Genomic DNA, 20226 nt, shown 5'->3' with positions numbered 1-20226 from the left:
GCAATGTAGCTACTACACTGGAGATTTTTCAATAACATGCAAATTATGAATATAAAGTGGACTTGTTTGAAATGTGTTTCACAATGTCGAGTGAATAAAATGTAAACCAGAAAAAAAATACCTGCAAATTAAAGTCAAATTCTTTTGGCACTTAATGAGTGTTAATCAGCAATGGTAGTAATTTCCGTACATTATTTCATGTCACATAACTTGTGCATGGAATATTGGCTTTTTGCCCTCATTGTCTTTGGAATGTGGAAACTATTAGAAATCACTGCTCGTGCAGGGAAAACCTACCATGATGTTTTAGGAATTTCAGGAGGCTATGAATAATATAGGTTGAGTAAGGAAATGAATAACCATGTGGCTCTTTATAGTTTTTGTTTTTCTGAGTTTGAAGTTACAGGCTTGGCATGTTATCACTCTCATAGCATTTTTTTTTTTGTGACTAAAAACTGTTTACTTAGTAGTCACAGGCAGGTGGGGGATACTTCTAGTTGTTTTTTCTTGCTGAAAGGAAATATAGGAACGCTATAATATAGTGATCTCTTAATGATAGAGAAGTTCACCAAACACTTATCTGATGCACACATCTTTTGAAGTCCAGATTCAAAAAATTTGGATAACATAGTCCATCCATCAGAACTTTTTATTGCAGCTTACTTGGCTGGCAATGCCTTAATACCTCAAGTCACACAACTGAGATCTACTGGAAATTAATTTCTACCCAACTTTGTCTGGCTGCAGACCTCTGCTTACCAGTGTCTGTCTTCATTACCAAAGTAAAGACTTTGTCATATGTGAAATAGCCCAAAAAGCAGGACTCAGACTTCTTCTCTACAGTAATTCTGAGCTCAGTCTTGGAGAGTCCTGAGCTGAGACTAGGTTTTGCAATGTGACCTACCTTGACCTAGCAGGAGGCCAGGCCATAGCTGCTTCTGTCATTGCCACATAAGCCCTTTCTACCTTCTTAGCCATAGTCCCAGTTACTTCTAGTAAATATCAAACGCAGGAAAACCAAAGAAGCAGAAATACAGGAGTAATTAAGTAAACATATGCCTTTAAAATACATTTTTAAAAATGTTATCTAAGCATTGAGAATTCTGAGTTCTCAACTTGGAGCAAAGCCCAAAGAAATGAATCAAACCCTTGGCTTTATTATATCTTAATTCTTACTGCCTTGAGGTGACAAAAAGATGAATCGTAATGTAGTAGACTCTGTTAGTGTCTTATCAAGATTCCATTTACCTTCCAGTGCACCCATCTCCCAGCTCTTCTACGCGTTCACTGTTCATGGCTCACAGCTGCCTTCTCTTCTCAAAACCTCCCCTTGGTCAGTGGGAGCCATGCTACCCAGCAATGTCTGAGGAGTTATACTCTCATGCGTGACAATGCCTGATAGCCAAAGGGTGAATGATGAGAGGGCACCAAAAACTCTCCACTTGTAACAAACCCTGCAGGCTATTCACTTTTCAAAGTCCTCCAAGGAATCAGGCTGAGGCTAGACTTCATCTGGAACACCTATCTGGATAGCTGTTGCTTCTTTCCTTTATTTCTCTCATGCCCTTACAGGTTTCCTCCGAGAGAAAATCTTTAGTAAATTATTTTCATATACTCATGCATGTGCTTGCACACACACACACACAAATATGCCAGCCTCTGCTTCTAGGGAACTTGACCAAAACCAATACTCTGAGAGCTATCAAGGAATAACAGTAGGCAGGGGATAAGTCTTCATGTAGAGGGAGAGAGTTGAAGAAAGGAAACGAAGTTGTATTTAACAAACAAAAGGATAAGTGAAGTTACTTCTTGTCCAGCTCACGGAATCCGGAATGCTCTTAATTTTTGAATAGATGTATTTAATTTTCTTCAATGAGAAGTTAAATGCCTTTGATAGCATATTGTCACTGGAAATATATATTTTAAAATTTATGAGCTACAAAATAATTTATCCAATTAGAAGCCTTTCAAAAGTAGGCATCATGGATATGCGTGGTAGGAAGGAAGCTTAGCAGTTCCTTACAGGTAGGCCTCAAGACATTTCTAAGAATTGGGTGTCTTCTCTTTTCACAAATTCTGAGATAAGAACATTTATAACAAATTCAGCGACTTATTTCGATAATGAGTCTCAAAGTCTGAAAATTATTCATTTTAACCTAATACAATTGCTTGCCATCCAGTTTAAATTTCCTTTCCCTCTTCTGCCCTGTGTAGACTTGAGGAATTGCTACATTGCAATGTTCCCCTTACTTTTACCAGAAGGGTTCTTCTTCCTTTACTTTTTGGGAAGAAAGAAAATGAGGGTTCTTATTTCTCTAATGTAGGGGCAGGGCTCTCTTGAGCATCTCTGTGGTTACAAAGTCATAGATATTCTAGATAAAATATGCTCCTATAATATGTGAGCTTGAATGGCAGAAAATAAATAAGGATCTAGAATCAAGGACAGAATTAAAGTTAAGATGGCAAAACACAGGCTGATGAGTGGGTAACCTGGGACAGTTGTGGGTAATGGGGTAGCCAAATCAAGAAGCCAAAATGAATTAAGCCTTTAATCACTTTCTGCTATGGTATAAACAAGAAGCCAAAAACAGAGAAAGCACTGACTCCCCTGTTCCCTTTTGCTCCATGGGGCAGTGCACCGGTGAAGGGTCAGGTGGGTCTCCTGGGGCTCCTGGGGATCGTCTCACTGCAGTATTAGGGACCCTGAGGTTGCAGAGAGGGTGAGGAGGAAGGGCTAGGGGTTGGAAAGTCCTGGGCACTGAGGCAGAGGGGGGAAGTGTCTCCAGGGTTGCCCCCTCCTCTTCCTATAAGGAGGTCTTGGTGCCTGCAGAAGACCTCAGCTCAAGGCCTCTGATAAGGAGCCTAGGAATGAAGCCTCCGAGTCCTTGACTGAAACTCCTTCACAGCCCCACACACGGGCCCTGCTCTGCGTCTGCTGGGGGGAGGGCAGCCTTCCTCTGGGGCAGCCAGGTAAAACCTGTGTCATTACCTATGTTTGGACCTGAAAAATCACACATAGTTCTTTTAACCAGAAGCCAGACTCCTCAAATCCCCTAAGGACAGGTAATTTGTTATTTTTAGTTTTGCACGTGTTAAAAGGCATAGGACCGGAGTTAACAGGGAGCTAATAGCCTTGCATTAAGCTAGGACCCTAGACGAGCTTTCTCTTCAGTTAATAAAAAAAAAAAAAAGGAGTAAATTAATGTATTAACATTAGCTATTAGTCCATAGAAGAGAAAAATAAAAGCGTATTTTTGTCCTTATATATTTAGGGTCTTGCCCTGTTGCCCAGGCTGGAGTGCAATGGTACAATCATTGCTCACTGTAGCCTCAAACTCCTAAGTGCAAGAGATCCTCCTGCCTTAGCCTCCAGAGTAGCTGGGACTAGAGGCATGGATCTTGATATGGAACAAAATCTCTCATGAGAAATGCAGGGCCCAGGGCTTTCTATGTCCCTCTGTGTGTCTGGATTCCAATTTATATCATATATGTGATAGGAGAATACCCCAAAGCTACTCAAGGCCTGACAAAGAACCTGATGGGTGCTTTTTAACAACCTATTCAGAGCACAGAGTACATGAGATTTCTACACAAAACACGAAATAACCAATATGAGGTGAAAGAGTTGATAATAAAAAAATTAACAAATGACACAAAGAAACAATTCACTGTAAGGGATAGTCATGTGAATAGTTAGTCATATAACCAATACACATTTAGACACGTAGTGGTAAAACTGCACATGCAAGACAAAGAAAAACATAAGAATTCATAGAGAATCGGCAAATTTTCTAGGAAGGAATAACAATTAAACTGGCAGGAAGTTTTTCATCAAGACTAAGAGAGACCAAGAAACAGTGAAAAAATATGTTCCATGGATATTTGAAAATAGCCAGCAGAGAGGAAGAAACCACACTTGTGTTTTTTTAAGACCAACAAACAAAATCAATAGCGTTTCTGTGCACCAGTCCAAACCAGTTAGAAAGTAGTATGCATTTTATGAAAATTCTGTTCACCACTGGAGCAAAAACCAGAAGGTGTCAAGGATTAAAAAGAATAAAACCTGTGTATGAAGAAAATTATTAAACTTCATTGTAAGTCACTAAAGAAAACCTTACTATACTGAGGGAGATGCCATGTTTGTGGGTGGAAAGACTGGATGTAATTTCAATAGAATAATCTATAGATAAAACATATTTCCAATAAAAATCACAAGATGATTGAAATATTTTCTCATGGACCTTTACAAACAGATCCTAAAATCTTATAGAATAAAATAGGGTTTAAGACTTTTATAAATCTGAAAAAGAATAAAAGGAGTAACTATATCACCAGATAGGCACACCAGTGATATAGTTATCAGGACAGTGAGATACTGGTATGGTCAATGGACAAAGGTGGTGCTGTCATGCACATTAGGTTAATGACAGAGTGGAGAGCTTAGAGACAAGCCCACATGTATATTAATATTTTCTCTGTACGGAAGTGGTATTGCAAATCATTGTGGACAGAATCAACTAAAAATAATTACTATATTCACTCCAAATTATATAAAAACATACATTTCAGATTCTAAATGTGAACAACAAAAAACTTTAAAACTTTTAGGAGACTATAAGAAAATCCCTTGATGGACACAGAGCAAAGTTTAATGTCATAAACAAGACAAAATTCTTGATGAAGGAAGTGAATGATAAATTGACTACCCTAAAATGAATAAAATCTGTGTTAAAAAAAAACACCGTGAACAAAGTTAAAATCCACACCACAGATTGGCAGAAGATATTAACAATGAATGCAGCCAGTAAAGGCCTAGTAGCCAAAATACTTAAGGCATGCCTCCAAAACAATGAGAAAAAAATAAATAATCTGATAGAAAATGGGCAAGAGATAAATGGGAAAGTCTGAGAAGGAGAAAAGAATATGCCATTAAACATGGAAAATGCTACTTAATTTCACTAGTACAGAGAAATAGAAATTGGCATCATACTGAGATCTATATAGCCATCTGTTTTATATAAATTAAAATACATTAAAAAGACAGAAGTCTGATAATTTCAAAAGGAGGTGAGGATGAAGGGAAATGTACATTACTTAAGCTAAAAATATTAGCTGAAACTGAAAGTCACAATTGCAGCAGCTTAATACAATAAAAATTCACTTATTGTTCATGTCCCAGTCCAGTGGACATGTCGTACTGCCTCTGATGAGGTCATTCAGGAAACCTGGTTTCTCTCATCTTGAAGCTCAGCTTTCTTTATGGCCCTCGGAGAACTCTCCATTCAGTTGATAGATGGGTAAATAAACCATGGGGAAGATTCACTTATTGGTCACTGTAACTTAAGGACCACACATCTCTTCTACTCGCCTGTCACCAGTATCGTCTTTTGGTAACCCCTAGCTGCAAGGAAGACTAGGAAACTGAGTCCAGCTTTATCATCAGAAGAAAAAAAATAGGACTTAGTAAATATGTCATAATCTCTTGCCACACAGTAAGACACTTGTACATTACTGGTGAGACTGTACATTAGTACAGCCATTTTGGAGGGCAATTTTTAGTAAAGTATACCTAGAAGAAATTTTGAAAATTAAATATATCAGTGTAAGTACATTTGAAAATGTAAATTAAATTAATATAAGATAGTAAAGGATACATAAAGTGCAAAACCATGCATGCAGAATTGAAATTTTACAGAACAATATTTTTCATTGCTCGTGAGTATATGTATGTGACAATAGCATAAAAACATGTATAGAATGTTATGTACTGACTTCAAGGTAATGGAGGTGACAACGTGCTAGCAGTCCTCGCTCGCTCTCGGCGCTTCCTTGGCCTCGGTGTGGTGTCCACTCTGGCGGCGCTTGAGGAGCCCCACAGCCCACGGCTGCACTGCAGGAGCCCCTCCCTCTCTGGGCTGGCCGAGGCCAGAGCTGGCTCCCTCTGCTGGCGGGAGATGTGGAGGGAGAGGCGCAGGCAGGAACCTGAGCTGCGCACGGCTCTCATGGGCCAGCGTGAGTTCCGGGTGGGCGCCTGGCTCGGCGGCCCGCACTCGGAGCAGCCCCGGGCAGTAAGGGACTTAGCACCCGGGCCAGCAGCTGTGGAGGGGGCACCGGGTCCCCCAGCACTGCCAGCCTGCCCGTGCCATGCTCAAATTTTCACAGGGCCTCAGATGCCTCCCCGTGGGGCAGGGCTCAGCACCTGCAGCCCGCCATGCCCGAGCCCCCCCCTTGGTGGGCTCCCCCACGGCCTGAGCCTCCCTGACCGCGGCTGCCCCCTGCTCCACGGAACCCTGTCCCATCCACCGCCCAAGGGCTGAGGAGTGCAGGCGCACTGTGGGGGACTGGCGGGCAGCCCTTCCTGCGGCCCCTGTGAAAGGGGCCGGGCGGAGACCAAACAACACAGGTCGCGGTCAAGAGATCTTTATTGGAGGTATCGAGCAGCACCACGCAAGGAGAAGGAAGAGGAGAGAGAGGGCTGCCGGTGTGCTGGGTTTTTATATCCCTTGGGCCTAAATGGATTGGGCTGGGGCAGGCCCAAGGGAAGGCGGGAGATGCTTCTTTCTGATTGGCCCTCCTTTGGCGGGTTCAGACAGTGCCCAGTGAAGGAGGGGAGAAGAACCCGGAACCGGCCCCATCTTAAGGTACGGCGCCATTTTAAGGTACCCCATGTTACCTAACATTCCTCCCTTTTTGTTTTCTTAAATGGGGGAAAATGGGCGTCGCGGTTCATCTGGCTGCTTCCTGCTGAGTGGGGGCGCTGTGGGGAGGGGGCACAGGGAGAACTGTCAGGTTGTGCATGGGGTAATGTTCCTTGTAGATATAGATCCTCCAGTGCCGTGAGCCAGTTGAGGGGCAGGGTTGGCGATGAGCCAGCTGTCTGTGCGGAGATCGTTGAGAAATTTGTGGAATCGGTTGGCGGTTGTCACGACTGGCTTGGGTTAGCAGGTTGTGAGCCCGTCTGGAATCTGTCCCGTCCTCGCTGGTGGCTAAAAGTTGGTAGTTTCTGAGGAGAAGCTGGTTAAATGTTTGGTTAGATATGGAAGAGAAACAATGAGGCAGGGGAGTAGTGCGCAGAAAGAGAGGATACCCATTAGGGGGCCTAAAAAGGGAAGGAGCCAAGCTAAGAGGGGGTTTTGAGGGTTTCCCAAAGGGAGGGGGTAGTGCTAGCATTCATTAGTTTACGTTTTTTCTGATGTAGGTTTTTGATGCTAGTTTCGATTACTTGGGACTCATTAATGTAATAACAGCAGTTCTCCTGTAAGAAGATGCAAGTACCGCCTTTTTCGGCTGTGAGTAGGTCGATGGCACGGCGGTTTTGAAGGGTGACACCAGCTAGAGATGTGATTTGTCATTGGAGGGTGGCTAGAGACTGAGCCGTTTCCTCAATGGCCGTCTGCATCTGGGTTTGGAAATCTGAAAATTGGGATACGCTGTATCCTAAAGAGGTGGCTCCTAGTCCTGTACCTATGAGAGAGGTTGTTAGAGAGATTCGATGGGGGGTGGTAGCTGGTGTTGTCTGAGGTTGGCAAGGAGGGGGACATGGGAGATTACAAAGCCGGTGGTCGGCGGGGAGGAGTTGCTTGCGTTTATGGAGAACCGCCACAGCAAGAGGGGGTTTGTTGATGTTTGCGCATAAGAAACAATCGGAAGTAGGGACCTGAGAGGTGTTGTGTTAATTTCAGCTAGAACCTGTTCGGAGTCAGTTTTTAGGGTACAGGTGATGGTTATAGTTTGTGCTGGATAAGACCAGGCGTTGCTTGGGTATATTCCCCCTGTGGCTGCCTGGCCCCAGATTGCGTTGGCTGGGTCAGTGATATGAATTGCTCGAGATGAGGCATTGTTTTGAATATATGAATGGGGTCTCTCTGTCTGGTTTTTTGGTGATTTAATTCATAACACAGCTGGTCCAGGGACACCCATAATTTTGGGGCCATTCAGTTTTACAGGCGCTGTGGGATTGTTGGTGTGGAAAGCAAATGGCAAGGTGGAACATGTGGAAATAAGGGTCCTAACCACTATTTATTATGGTGAGTTTAGGGAGGGGAAGGTTTACTGAGGATGCATCGATGGAGCATCGGGTGTAACTGATGACATTGGTGTGTGACCTCCGGTTAGCGTTGTAGGTTTCTTTGAGGGTGAACAGGTAGTAGGGTTGTGAAGGGGGCCTGTTGGCAGAGGAGGGTCCGTAGAAGAAGATGTAAGAGGCCGAGAGCCAGAAGAGCGGGCTCGGAGCAGGCATGAGGGCGGCAGCTTACGCCTTAGGAATAGTAGGAAGGGAGGGCGTTTTAGAAATGCGAACTTTGAGAGGGTTGTGGGTACGGGCGTGCCTGGCTTTAGAGGGGTTTGTGGGTTCGTGTTTAAGGAGAGACAGGCAGGAGGGTGGCGGGATTGAGGGGTGCACATGTTTGGAAAGTTACAGCAGAATCGTGCAGGAAGGAAACTAGGAGAGACAGTAGGCGGCAAGGGGGAAGGGTTTGTAGACTTTTGTAGGTCAGGAGTTCCTTGAGTTGATGGGCGGAGGTAATGACAACAGCTGCCCTAAACGTTAATTTCTTTGACTCTTGAAGTAGTAGGTAGGCTGCAGCCAGGGCCCGAAGGCAGGGGGCCCACCCTTGCACAGTGGGGTCTAGTTGGCCGGCAGGGATGCAGAGCCTCCCATGGTGAGAGAGGAAGGGGTATATATATACCGCGGCTGGCTGAACAGGGCGTCCCCTATTAGCCGATGGCCGTGTTGCAAGTCAGAACCTTCGAGCCGGTCATCATCAAAACAAAAGAACTGATGGGCTTCTGTAAGGCTGAGGGCCGTGGGTTACCTGGTACCAGGATATTTTGAGTGAGAGAAGGGAGGAAACCCAGGCCAGACGAGTGAGGAGGGAAAGGAGAAAACTCAGTTCCCTGAGGGCCGAGTTCGCTCTCAGAATTGTTTGGATAGGTATGCAACTACCGCAAAGGTGGGTCTGTGCATTGACCTAGGACTCCAAGAGCCAAGCCATTGTGCTCATGTACATATAAAATGAAAGGTTGTTGTAAGTCTGGAAGATGTAGGGCTGGGGCTTTGAGTAGTGCCTGTTGGAGTGACAGGAAGGGCTGCTTGACTGTGGCCTCTACAGGCTCGGATGGGGTACCTTGGGAGAGATCATATAGGGGCTTTGCTAATAAAGGGTAGAGTATCTAAAATAATTGGTTGTAATCCTTTCAGGCTGGAGACGGGGAGAGGATATTGGGGTTGGCTGGAGAAGTGGTGTGGGTTTTTAAGGACGCTGGCCGGGAGCAAATCTATGGAACTAGCCACCAAGGCAATTAGTGAGGTTGATTGCGGGAGGGTGATTGGGTTGAAGGTGATGGAGGTAAAGGTGATGGGACGTCCATCTACTGTTAAAGAGACCCTGGGCTCCTGTGTGGTGATGATTTGTGTTGGGAAGGAAGTCCCAAGGCCCCGTCAGTCTTGAATGGCCAATCCTAGAAGATCGGGAGTTGGGATGATGGCTGGCCCGGCCCCCCTTCGGAAGCCGGGGCAGTCTACGCCCCAGTGGCCAGATTGGTGGCATTTAGGACATGGCCGGTTGGGGGGCCTGGGATTTGGGCACTCTCAAACCCAGTCCCCTTCCTTTCCGCATTTGAAACAGGGCCCTGAGGGCTGACGTTGGGATGGATGGGCAGACAACAACTTATGGCCCTGTGATCGAGGGGAGGTTTGAAGGGCTTGTGCCAGTAAGTGGTACTTTTGCCTCTTTGCCTTCTCATCTCAATTGTGATACACCTTAAATGCCATCGCTAAGATCTTGGTTTGAGGGGTGAGGGGGCCTTTGTCCAGTTTTTTTAGTTTACCTTTGATATCAGGAAAACTCTGAGCAAAAAAATGGGACATGAGGAGTTGCCTACTGTCTGGGGTTTCGGGATCTATGTTGGTGTATTGTTGGAGTGCCTGTGTAAGGCAGTCTAGAAAAGCGGACGGGTTTTCATTTTTATCCGCTATGACTTCATGCAAAGTTAACTGCCTTTTGAGCTGCCCTCCGTAGACCGGCTATGATGCAAGTAGCGAAATGGTCTCAGGCTGATACTCCATTTTGGGTGTTATAATCCCAATTGGGCTCATGCTCAGGTACTGCCTGCGCTCCTAGTGGTAGGGCTGGAGTTGTTTGATGAAAGCAGAATTGGAAGTCTAGGAGCCTAGGCGTTTTTCTATTTGTGATAAGTCAGCCATAGAAAAGGGGACGTGGACTCAGACAATACCTTCAGCTCCTGCCACCTCTCTAAGCGGGGCGGGGCGGGGGGTGTGACTTTGAGAGAGTGGTGGGGGGGTGAAGGCTGGGGCTGACAGGATAGGTGGTTGAGGGCGTGGGAGGTGGGCAGCGGGAGGCTGGGTGACTTCCAGTTGGGTGGCGGCCGGAGGGTGCGGCGGAGGGTGGTGGTATGGGGGGGTTCATCGGCTGGGTCAAAATCGGGGCAGAGGGAGAAGTTGGCGGTTTAAGAGCGGCAAGGAGCTGCTGCGGTTTGCAAGAGAGACAAAGGTTAGGTGTATCCCATAGGAGAAAGAAGCTGTGGATATATGGGATCTCTACCCATTTTCCTGTTCCCTCGCAATAATTGTAGAGATCCTGGAGAATGTTAGGATCGAGAGACCCATAAGTGGGCCATTTGCTTTTGTTGTATAGGGGATATGTGGGCCAGTTTTGCTATTTGGGGTCTACCGTGGCCTTAGGGGCTTGAGGCGAGGCGCTTCGTGGGGTCTCTTGCCTGCCTAGAGAGGTAGACCCTGGAGGGGAAGACTTACCAAGATGAGGCCGATGTTGGGCAAACAGCTTGGCGAACAGGAGAATGAGCGAAGACCAGCCGGGGTCTGGACTGAGCCGAAAGGGATCGGGGTCCCACCGAGGGGGGTGGAGAGTCCCAATCCGAGTCACGGCACCAATGAAAGGGGCCTGGCGGAGACCAAACTATCTAACTGATAGTTAATTAGATAGATCTAATTGATAGATCTGATAGTTAATGATCTAACTGATAGTTAATTAATTCATATTGCTGAGTAATACTCCACTGTACGGAAGCTGTCAAACTACCTTTATTTTTATTTTTTATTTATTTATTTTAGTTTTTTTTGAGACGGAGTCTCGCTCTGTCGCCCAGGCTGGAGTGCAGTGGCGTGATCTCGGCTCACTGCAAGCTCTGCCTCCTGGGTTCACGCGATTCTCCTGCCTCAGACTCTCGAGTAGCTGGGAGTGCAGGTGCCCGCCACCATGCCCGGCTAATTTTTTTGTATTTTTTAGTAGAGACGGGGTTTCACCCTGTTAGCCAGGATGGTCTCAATCTCCTGACCTCGTGATCCACCCGCCCCAGGCTCCCAAAGTGCTGGGATTACAGGTGTGAGCCACCACGCCCAGCCCAAACTACCTTTTAAAGGAATTGTTTCATTTTGCTTTCTGTCCAGCAATGAAGGAAAATTCCTTTCTTTCATTTCCTCACTAATGCTTTTTATAGACAATTTCATCCCTGCCCCCAGCCCCCGCCCATTTTAGCCATTGTAGTAAGTATGTAATGGTATCTCATTGTTGTTTAATTTGCATTTCACTAATGATATTTGATGTTGAACATAGTTTCATATATTATTTACCATCTGTATATCTTCTTCAGCAAGGTAGCTGTTCAGATCTTTTGCCCAATTTTTAAAAAATTGAGTTGTTTTATTTTTTCTTTGCTGAATTTTCAGTGTTATTTGTATATTCTGGAACAAATCTTTATCAGATAAGTGCTTTGCAAATTTTTTTTTCACAAACTGTGGCTCCTCTTTTCAATATCTTAACAGTATCTTTCATAGATTAAGAGTTTTACTTTTAAAAAAGTCTAACATCATTGTTTACGGATTGTGTTTTGTTACATATAAAAACATATCACCAGGCTGGGTGTGGTGGCTCACGTGTGTAATCCCAGCACTTCAGAAGTCTGACGTGGGCAGATCACTTAAGGTCAGGAGCTTGAAACCAGCCTGGCCAACATGGTGAAAACCCGTCTCTACTAAAAATACAAAAATTAGCTGGGCATGGTGGCACATACCTGTAATCCCAGCTACTTGGGAGGCTGAGACACGAGAATCGCTTGAACCCAAAAGTTAGAGGTTGCAGTGAGCCGAGATCGCACCACTGCGCTCCAGCTGGGGCGACAGAACATGACTCTGTCTCAAAACAAACAAACAAACACACAAAAAATAAAACATCACCAAACACAAAATCACAGATTTACTACTATGTTTTCCTTCCAGAAGTTTTATCATTTTGTATTTTACATGCATGTCTTTGTCTTTGATTCACCGTGAGTTAATTTTTTTCTAAAATATGACATCTGAATCTAGGTTCATTTTTTGACATAAATTTTAGCACAATTTTTGAGGACTATTCTTTATCCACTGAATTGTCTGGACTTTGTCAAACATTAGTTGGCTATATATGCACAAGTCTGTTTTTGGTCTCTGTATTCTATTTCACTCATCAATATCTTCATCCTTTTGCCAATATGACACTGGCTTAAGTAGAGAGTAGCTTTATAGTAAATCTTGATGTTGGATAGTGTGAGTCCTCCAACTTTGTTCTCAGTATTCTGTAGACTAGTTTAAATCCTTTGTTTTTCCAAATAAATTTTAGAATCAGTTTCATCTTATTAGCCATCTTAGTGAGTGTGAAGTGGTATCTCATTATCGCTTTGATTTACAATTCACTAATGATTAATAATGTTGAGCACTTTTCATGCCCATTTTAGAGATTTGTGTATCCTCTTTAGAAAGATATCTATTAATAGCTTTTGCCCATTTTGAAAAATTGATATATTCCTCTCTTTAGTATCAAGTTTTATGAGTTATTTATATATTGTGAATATAGGTCCATTATCAGATATGTGATTTGCAAATTAATTTTATGTTTTGATGTTATTTCAAATAGTATTTTTTTCTGAAATTTCAAGTTCTAATTAGTGATTGCTGGCATGTAGAAATGGAATTGACTTTTTAATATGAATCTTTTCTGCTGTGATCTTGCTCTACTGATAAATTCTGGAAGTTTTTTGTTTGTTTGTAAATTTTGGCAGATTTTCTACATAGACAAAATTTTTATCTATGAATACAGTTTTGTTTCTTCCTTTTCAATATCTATACCTTTAATTTCTTTTCCTAATATTATCACACTAAGGCTTCTGCTATGTTGTTGAACAGGAGTGGTGAGAGAGGACATCCTTGTCTCACTCTCAAACTTAATTAATGCGGAACTATTCAGTCTCTCACCATTAAGTATGATATTCACTATAGATGTTTTATATATACTTTTTTAAGTTAAAGATGATCCCTTCTATTCCTAATGTGTTGAGTGTTTTTGTCATTAATGGGTGTTGAAATTTTCAGAAGTTTTTTTCTAAACCTATAGCTGTGATTATATGTTTTTTCTTATTCAGTGTACTAATATGTTATGTTGCATTGAATGATTTATGAATGTTGAAGCAACTTTAGATTTCTCAAATGAATTACATTTGGTCTTACTATGTAATCCTTTTTATATGTTGCTGGATTCAATTTGCTAATATTTGTTCAGAAATTTTTTGTTTATGTTCAAGGAGACATGTTGGTCTGTAGTTTTCTTTCTTTGCAATGACTCCATCTGGTATTGGTATTAAAATAAGGCTGGCTTCATAAAATGTGTTAGGACACATTTTGAGAATACATAAATGCCCCCTAAAATGTATTTTATGTATCCTTAAAATGTGTCCCTTTGCATTTGTTTTCCAAAAGAGATAGCAAAACACTTGTGTTATTTCTTTCTCAACTTTTAGGTGGAATTCATTAGTGAAGCAACTGGGCTTGGTGTTTAATTATTGGGGCAGTTTATAACAACTAAGTAAATTCTTTAATAGATACAGGGTTATTGAGATTATCTATTTCTCTTTGAGTGAGTTTTTGTAATTTGTGTTTCCTAGAGTTGGGTTTACTTAATCTAAGTTATCAAATCTGTGGGCATAGACTTGTGCATATTTCTTTATTATCTTTTAATGTCCATGGAGTTAGTAATGCCATTGGTAATTTGAGTCTGTTAAAATTTGTACATCTGCCCATGTCTTATCAATTTTGTTGATTGTTTTAAAGAACCAGCTTTTGGTTTTACTCAATGTCTCTATTTTTTTCCTAATCTCAATTCTGATTTTTATCATTCATTTTATTCTAAATTCTTTAGCTTTAAATTTTCTTCCCTTCTCTGTATTCCTAATGTGGAAGCTTATGTTATACATTTTAAGATTTTTCTCCTAGCAGTCATTAGTGGAACTCTTTTTAAATACGTTACACAATTTCTTATAAATACTGCTTTAGTTGCATCCTACGAATTTTGGTGTTATATTTTCATTTGTATTTAATTCACATTTTCAATTTTCTCATGAGACTTTTTAATTCAAGTGTTATTTAAAAGGGTGGTGTTTAATATCTAAATATTTTGAGTTTTTTCCAGCTGTTATTAATTTCTAATTTAATTCCATATCACCTAAGAGTTCTCTTTATATGACTTTTATTCATTTAAATTTGTTAGGTGTTTTTGCGTGGCCAGAATGTGGCCTCTCTTAGTGAAAGTTCCATGTGTGCATGAGAAGAATGTGTATTCTGCTGTTGTCAGGTGAAATATTCCATAGATGTCAATTAGAGCAAGTTGATTGATATTGCTGTTGAAATCATCTGTATCCTTATTGATTTTTACCTACCTGATCTATCAGTTAGTGACATAAAGACACTGAAATCTCCAACTATGATATTGGATTTATCTCTTTATCCTTTCAATTATATCATGTTTTGCCTCACAGATTTTGCCCCTCTATGGTTAGGTACATAATTGTTTAGGGTAGTTTTGTTTTTTCAGAGCATTGGCCCTTTGTCATTATGCAAACCCTTTATCTCTGATAATCTGTTATGTTCTGAAGTCTGCTTTGTTGGAAATTAAAATAGCCAATCCACCTTTCTTTTGATTTGTTTTGGGATAGTATATATTTCTTATTCTTTTACTTTTAACCTACCTGAGTCTGTATTTAAAGAAAGTTTCCTGTAGACAGCATAAAGTTGTATTTTTGTAATTAATCTGACAGTCTCTGCCTTTTAACAGATTTATTTGGATTATTCTTATTTAAAGTGATCATTGATACTATTGACTTAAAATGTAACATGTTTATAACAACTTTTTATTCAACTTAATTGTTCCTTTTTTTCTTTTATTTTTTCTATTCTTCCTTGAGCTTCCTATATGATTTAATCTTTATTTTTTTCTCTTGGTTATACATTTTTAAAAATTTTAAATCATTTTAGTGGCTTTCCCTGGGTTTACAATGTACATTTTTAAAACAAACCATGTTCACTTTCAAATAGCACTGTATTGCTTTAGATGTTGTGCAGGTATTTTATAAGAGACTAATCCTAATTCCTCCCTCCCATCCCTTGTGACATTGCTGTCACTTAATTCACTTATCTCTATGTTCCTTTATATGTAAACATATATATGTATGTATGTTCCCAGCCAATTCATTCAAGATACTCCTTTTTTAAATAGACTTTCTGCAATTTGAATAGTATTTCTAGGTTTTTTTTTTCACTAAATATTTACCTTTGTGGTGTTCTATGATCTTGAATTTGTAGTGTGATGTCTGTCATTAATTTTGTAAAGTTCTTGGGCATTACTAATTCACATATTTCTTTTGTCCTTTTCTCTTTTTTTACCTTTTGGTATTTTAAGTATATGTACATTATACTTTTGATATTATTCCATAGTTCTTGGATATTCTATGCTGTGTCTTTGACATTCTCTTTTTTTCTATTTGTATCATATTTTGGAATGCTTCTATTCGTTGATTTATTCCTCAACTGTGTTGAGTCTAGTAATGAACCTGCCAAAGTCATTCTTTATTAGTAATACTACGTTGTTTTTTATTTTTTAGCATATCAATTTGATTTTTTCTTAGCACTTTAATTTCTCTAAATAAACCAGACATTACCCATCTGACTTTGCTTAATGTTTACCTTTTCTATTAGAATCCTGAACATATAATCATAGTTATTTGAATACCATGTCTGGTAATTTCAACACCTGTTTCATATCTTAATCTGATTCTGATGGGTTTTTTTTGTTTCTTTGATGTTTCTTATTTTTTTGTCACCAGACAGCATATCTCACACTCCATCACTTAACAATGTATAACTGATCACTAATCAATATTATCTCTGTAAACCAATGAGAATTCCTTACAGAACTTTGTATAAAACACTCCCTATCCTCTTTTTTTTTTCTTTTTTTGCCTTTAAAATCTGGTTGTAACAAACGCCAAATGGAGCTTATATCCAAGGTTGCTTGGGCCTGAGTCTTCCAGGCAACCATCCTTATTTTGGCTCAAGTAAACTCTTTAAAAAATCACTTTTTGTGTTTCAGCCTCTTCCTTTTAGGTCAACCTATTTCTGGGATGCACAGTTTGACTTTTTAGTTTTTCCTCTTACATGAAACAAAAAGGATCGTGCTAGGGCAAAATTCCATACCCTAAATAGGATAATGTCTTAGAATTGTCATCTGGCAAATTCCATACCCTTGGAGATTAGGCTTTTGTTAGGTGGAAGACTCTGGTAGGCTTTTAAACCTAAAATTTAACCTAAATTTTAAACTAAAACTAAAACTAGGTTTAGTTAATGATGATGTACTCATAGTGCTTCATCTGCTGTAACAAATGTTCTCATTAATGCAATATGTTAATCAGAGAAATCTGTAGGAGAAAAGAAAATATATGGGAACCCTCTATACTATCTGTTCAACGTGTTTGCAAACCTGAGACTATGCTTGAAAATGCAGTCTATTAATTTAACACACACACACACACACACACACACACACACACACACCCTTTATGGAATTCAGAGGAGTATTTTAAAAGAAACATGTGGCCTTAAAATTTTATTGTCAAAATAATGAAGGCTAAGCATTCATTATGTAAGTATGTAACTTAAGAAATTAGAAAAAACCAATAGAATAAATCCTTACATAGGAAAAATAACATAATAAACATAAGAGCAAAAAAGTATGAAACAAACATGCAATATGCCCATTTTTTTAAAGATTAATGAAATACACAAAACTCTAAGAAAATGAGCAGTGAAAAGAAAAAGCACAAGTCAACAAAATTTTGAATTATATAGCATAAATGAAAAGAGAAGAGCAGGATTGAACCAACAATTTCATCAAAGTTGCTGAAAATTTAGAGGAGCTGAGTCAATTTCTATGAAAAATATACCTTTCAGAAATTGACTCAAAAGTCAAGAAAAAAACCCTTGATCTAAAAGTAGTATAGAAATGCAAGCCACTAAAAAATTATTTGCCCATGATGCCACCCTCCGTAGCCCAGCAGTAAATGTGATGATATGTACACAAACATCAGTTTTAAATAGTTATGCAGGTAATAATACTTACACAGGCATGATCCAAAATTGACAAATTGAACCTCATAAAAATAAAAAAATTTTGCCATGTTGAGAACTCTGTTAACAGAATGAAAAGATAAGCTATGGACTGTGAGAAAATATTTGCAAAGCACATATCTGACTAAGAGTTTGAATCAACAGTATATAAATGACTCGTAAACCATATCAATAAGAAATTCAAATATGAAATGGACAGAATACATGAGCAGTTATTTCACAAAGAGGAAATACAGAGGAAATACAGTGCATGAAAAATATTCAACCCTATTGATCACTAGGGAAATACAAATTTAAACCATAATAATATATTAATATGTTACACACATATCAGAATAAATAAAAATACAGTACAAACACAAAATACTTTCAAGGATGTGGAAAAAATAGATTGCTTTTACATTGCTGGTATAAATGTAAAATGAGAATCTAGAAATTAATTTGGCATTTTATTTAAAAACTAAAAATGTACTTTGTCTACATCCTAGAAATCCACTCTCAGGCATTTATCCTAGAGAATGAAAACCAATGTTCATACATACATGCACATACATACCCCTGTACATGAATATTCTTACTGTCTTTATGAAGAATATTTGGGTTACAGTTTTTTGGCTTTAAATGTAATAGTCAAAAAACTGTAACCCAAATATTCTTCAAGGGTGAATAGTTAAACTGAAGCATATCTATACCATGGAATGATACTCTGTAAGAAACAAATTCTTATTACACACACAACTTGGAAGGATCTTTAGGGAGTTATGTTAAGTGAGAAAAGCCAATCAAAAAAGTTTACATAATGTATAATCCAATGTATCTATGATTGTTAAAATAATGTTATTATATGGCTAGAAAACAAATCAGTAGTTTACAGAGGAAAAGGTTTTTGGGGGAAGAGGTATAGTTGGCTCTAAATGGTAGCATGTGGTAAAAAATCAGTTCTGCACCTTGATTGTAGTGGTAGTTACACAAAGCTATACATGTAATAAAATTGCATAGAGCTGCACACACATATGTCATGTGCATATAAATGATTGTGTAGCTGGTAAAATTTTTAAAAAGGTCATGGATTGTACTAAAATCAGGTCTATGTTTTTGATATTGTAGTATAGTTATACACAATACTAACAATGGAGGAGAGATAGGCAGAGCGCGTGGGACCTCCACGGATGTACTTGTGTGAATGTGTCTGTCTATATCGATACCTACCTATATCTTCTGGTTGGTCTATAATAATATCAAAATAGAAAGCTTAAAAATAATATATCTCTTGTAACAAGAAAATATGACAAATATATTTTGAAGTAATTAAAATACACTAAATCTGGAGCTTCAGAATACTCTGGTAACATAATGTATGGAATTTTCATTTTAATTAAATCATAACTAATTTTCAAAAATATTTACAGATATAAAATGTATTTTTTATATTATATGACACCATATAATATGTTGTACAATACCATCTTAACAAAATTACTATTTTGGAATGTGGTCATTCAGGTAATGATAGATAGGTGTTGAATGTTTCTAACATCATTTGTTACCAACAATTTTCTATGAAAATGATTTTTAACTAACGCATTTGATTTTCATTGATACTATTAATTTTTGCTTGTGTCATCATTTTTTACTATCCTTCCAATGATTTCTCCACTATTTAATATTTATTAAATCATTGCAAGCAATTATTTCTTAGTTGACAGTTCTTGAAATTCATTTTTAAATTTCCCATAAGTCGTTGTTCATATTGCCACATGTAGAAAGTTATGGTAAATGTGCCTATACAAGTTAAGTATATTTTTGAATTTTTGTACTTTAATGTAATTACATGAATTCAAAACTCTAAGTGTTAAGAAACACATGTTCATTTTGAAAGGTCTTGATATGAGTATGTATTTTATATTCAAGTACCTTTTATTTATCCTATATTAAATGATAGTCATACTAATTTTTAGTGATCCTCACATGACACTCTAAAAAGTATTTTGTATGTTTTATGTCACTTAATCATCTCATAATCCTGTGATCCAGGTACATATATATAAAGTAACTGAGGCAAAGAGGATAGTAACTTTTTTTAAATATCATAGTAAGTAGAGGAAAAATCTTTTTAAGGAAAAGTGTCTAATGCTTTCTATGTGTGATGTTCATTTTGGCATACTAGAGATATAGTAGGGGCATAGGAAGAAAACAAAACAAAATAGATAAAACATTGCCCCTGTGGAGCTTACATCTTAAAGAAAATTTTTTTTTCGAGGTATTAAAATATTTTCTTCCTCATTGATGCAAGTCGTTTCTGTAATTAATTTGTTCCCAAAACTAATAATGTGTCTGTGTGCTACTAAGAAGTAGTAACCATAATTTTACTTGAAGGCAGAGACAAATGTTCCTCCCTGAAGCAGAGTCAATAATGTGATATTCTTTTGGGCCATGATCTCTGCCTTATCCCACATCACAAATTATCCTACTCAAAAAAGTCAGAAAATACCACTTCTTACAAAAGAATAATTACTATAACTTTAAATCCACAATTTAAACTGTGCTTTTAGAGTCAGCCTGGGGCTGATCGAGTTGTGGCCCTCCAGCATTCAGCACCATGGCCAGAGCACAAAGTTGGAAAAGTAAAACAGAAAATAGTCTGGGGGGAAAACCATGCACAGGGGGCCATAGGAAATAAGTTTTTCCTTTTTTCTACTTAATGTAAGCATCCTGAAATGAAAGATGTTGCCCAGATTATTTAAATGCAACTGACTGTG

Source organism: Nomascus leucogenys, chromosome 11 (assembly GCF_006542625.1).
Source record: "Nomascus leucogenys isolate Asia chromosome 11, Asia_NLE_v1, whole genome shotgun sequence".
NCBI lineage: Eukaryota > Metazoa > Chordata > Mammalia > Primates > Hylobatidae > Nomascus > Nomascus leucogenys.
Note: the sequence above shows the minus strand (reverse complement) of the source record.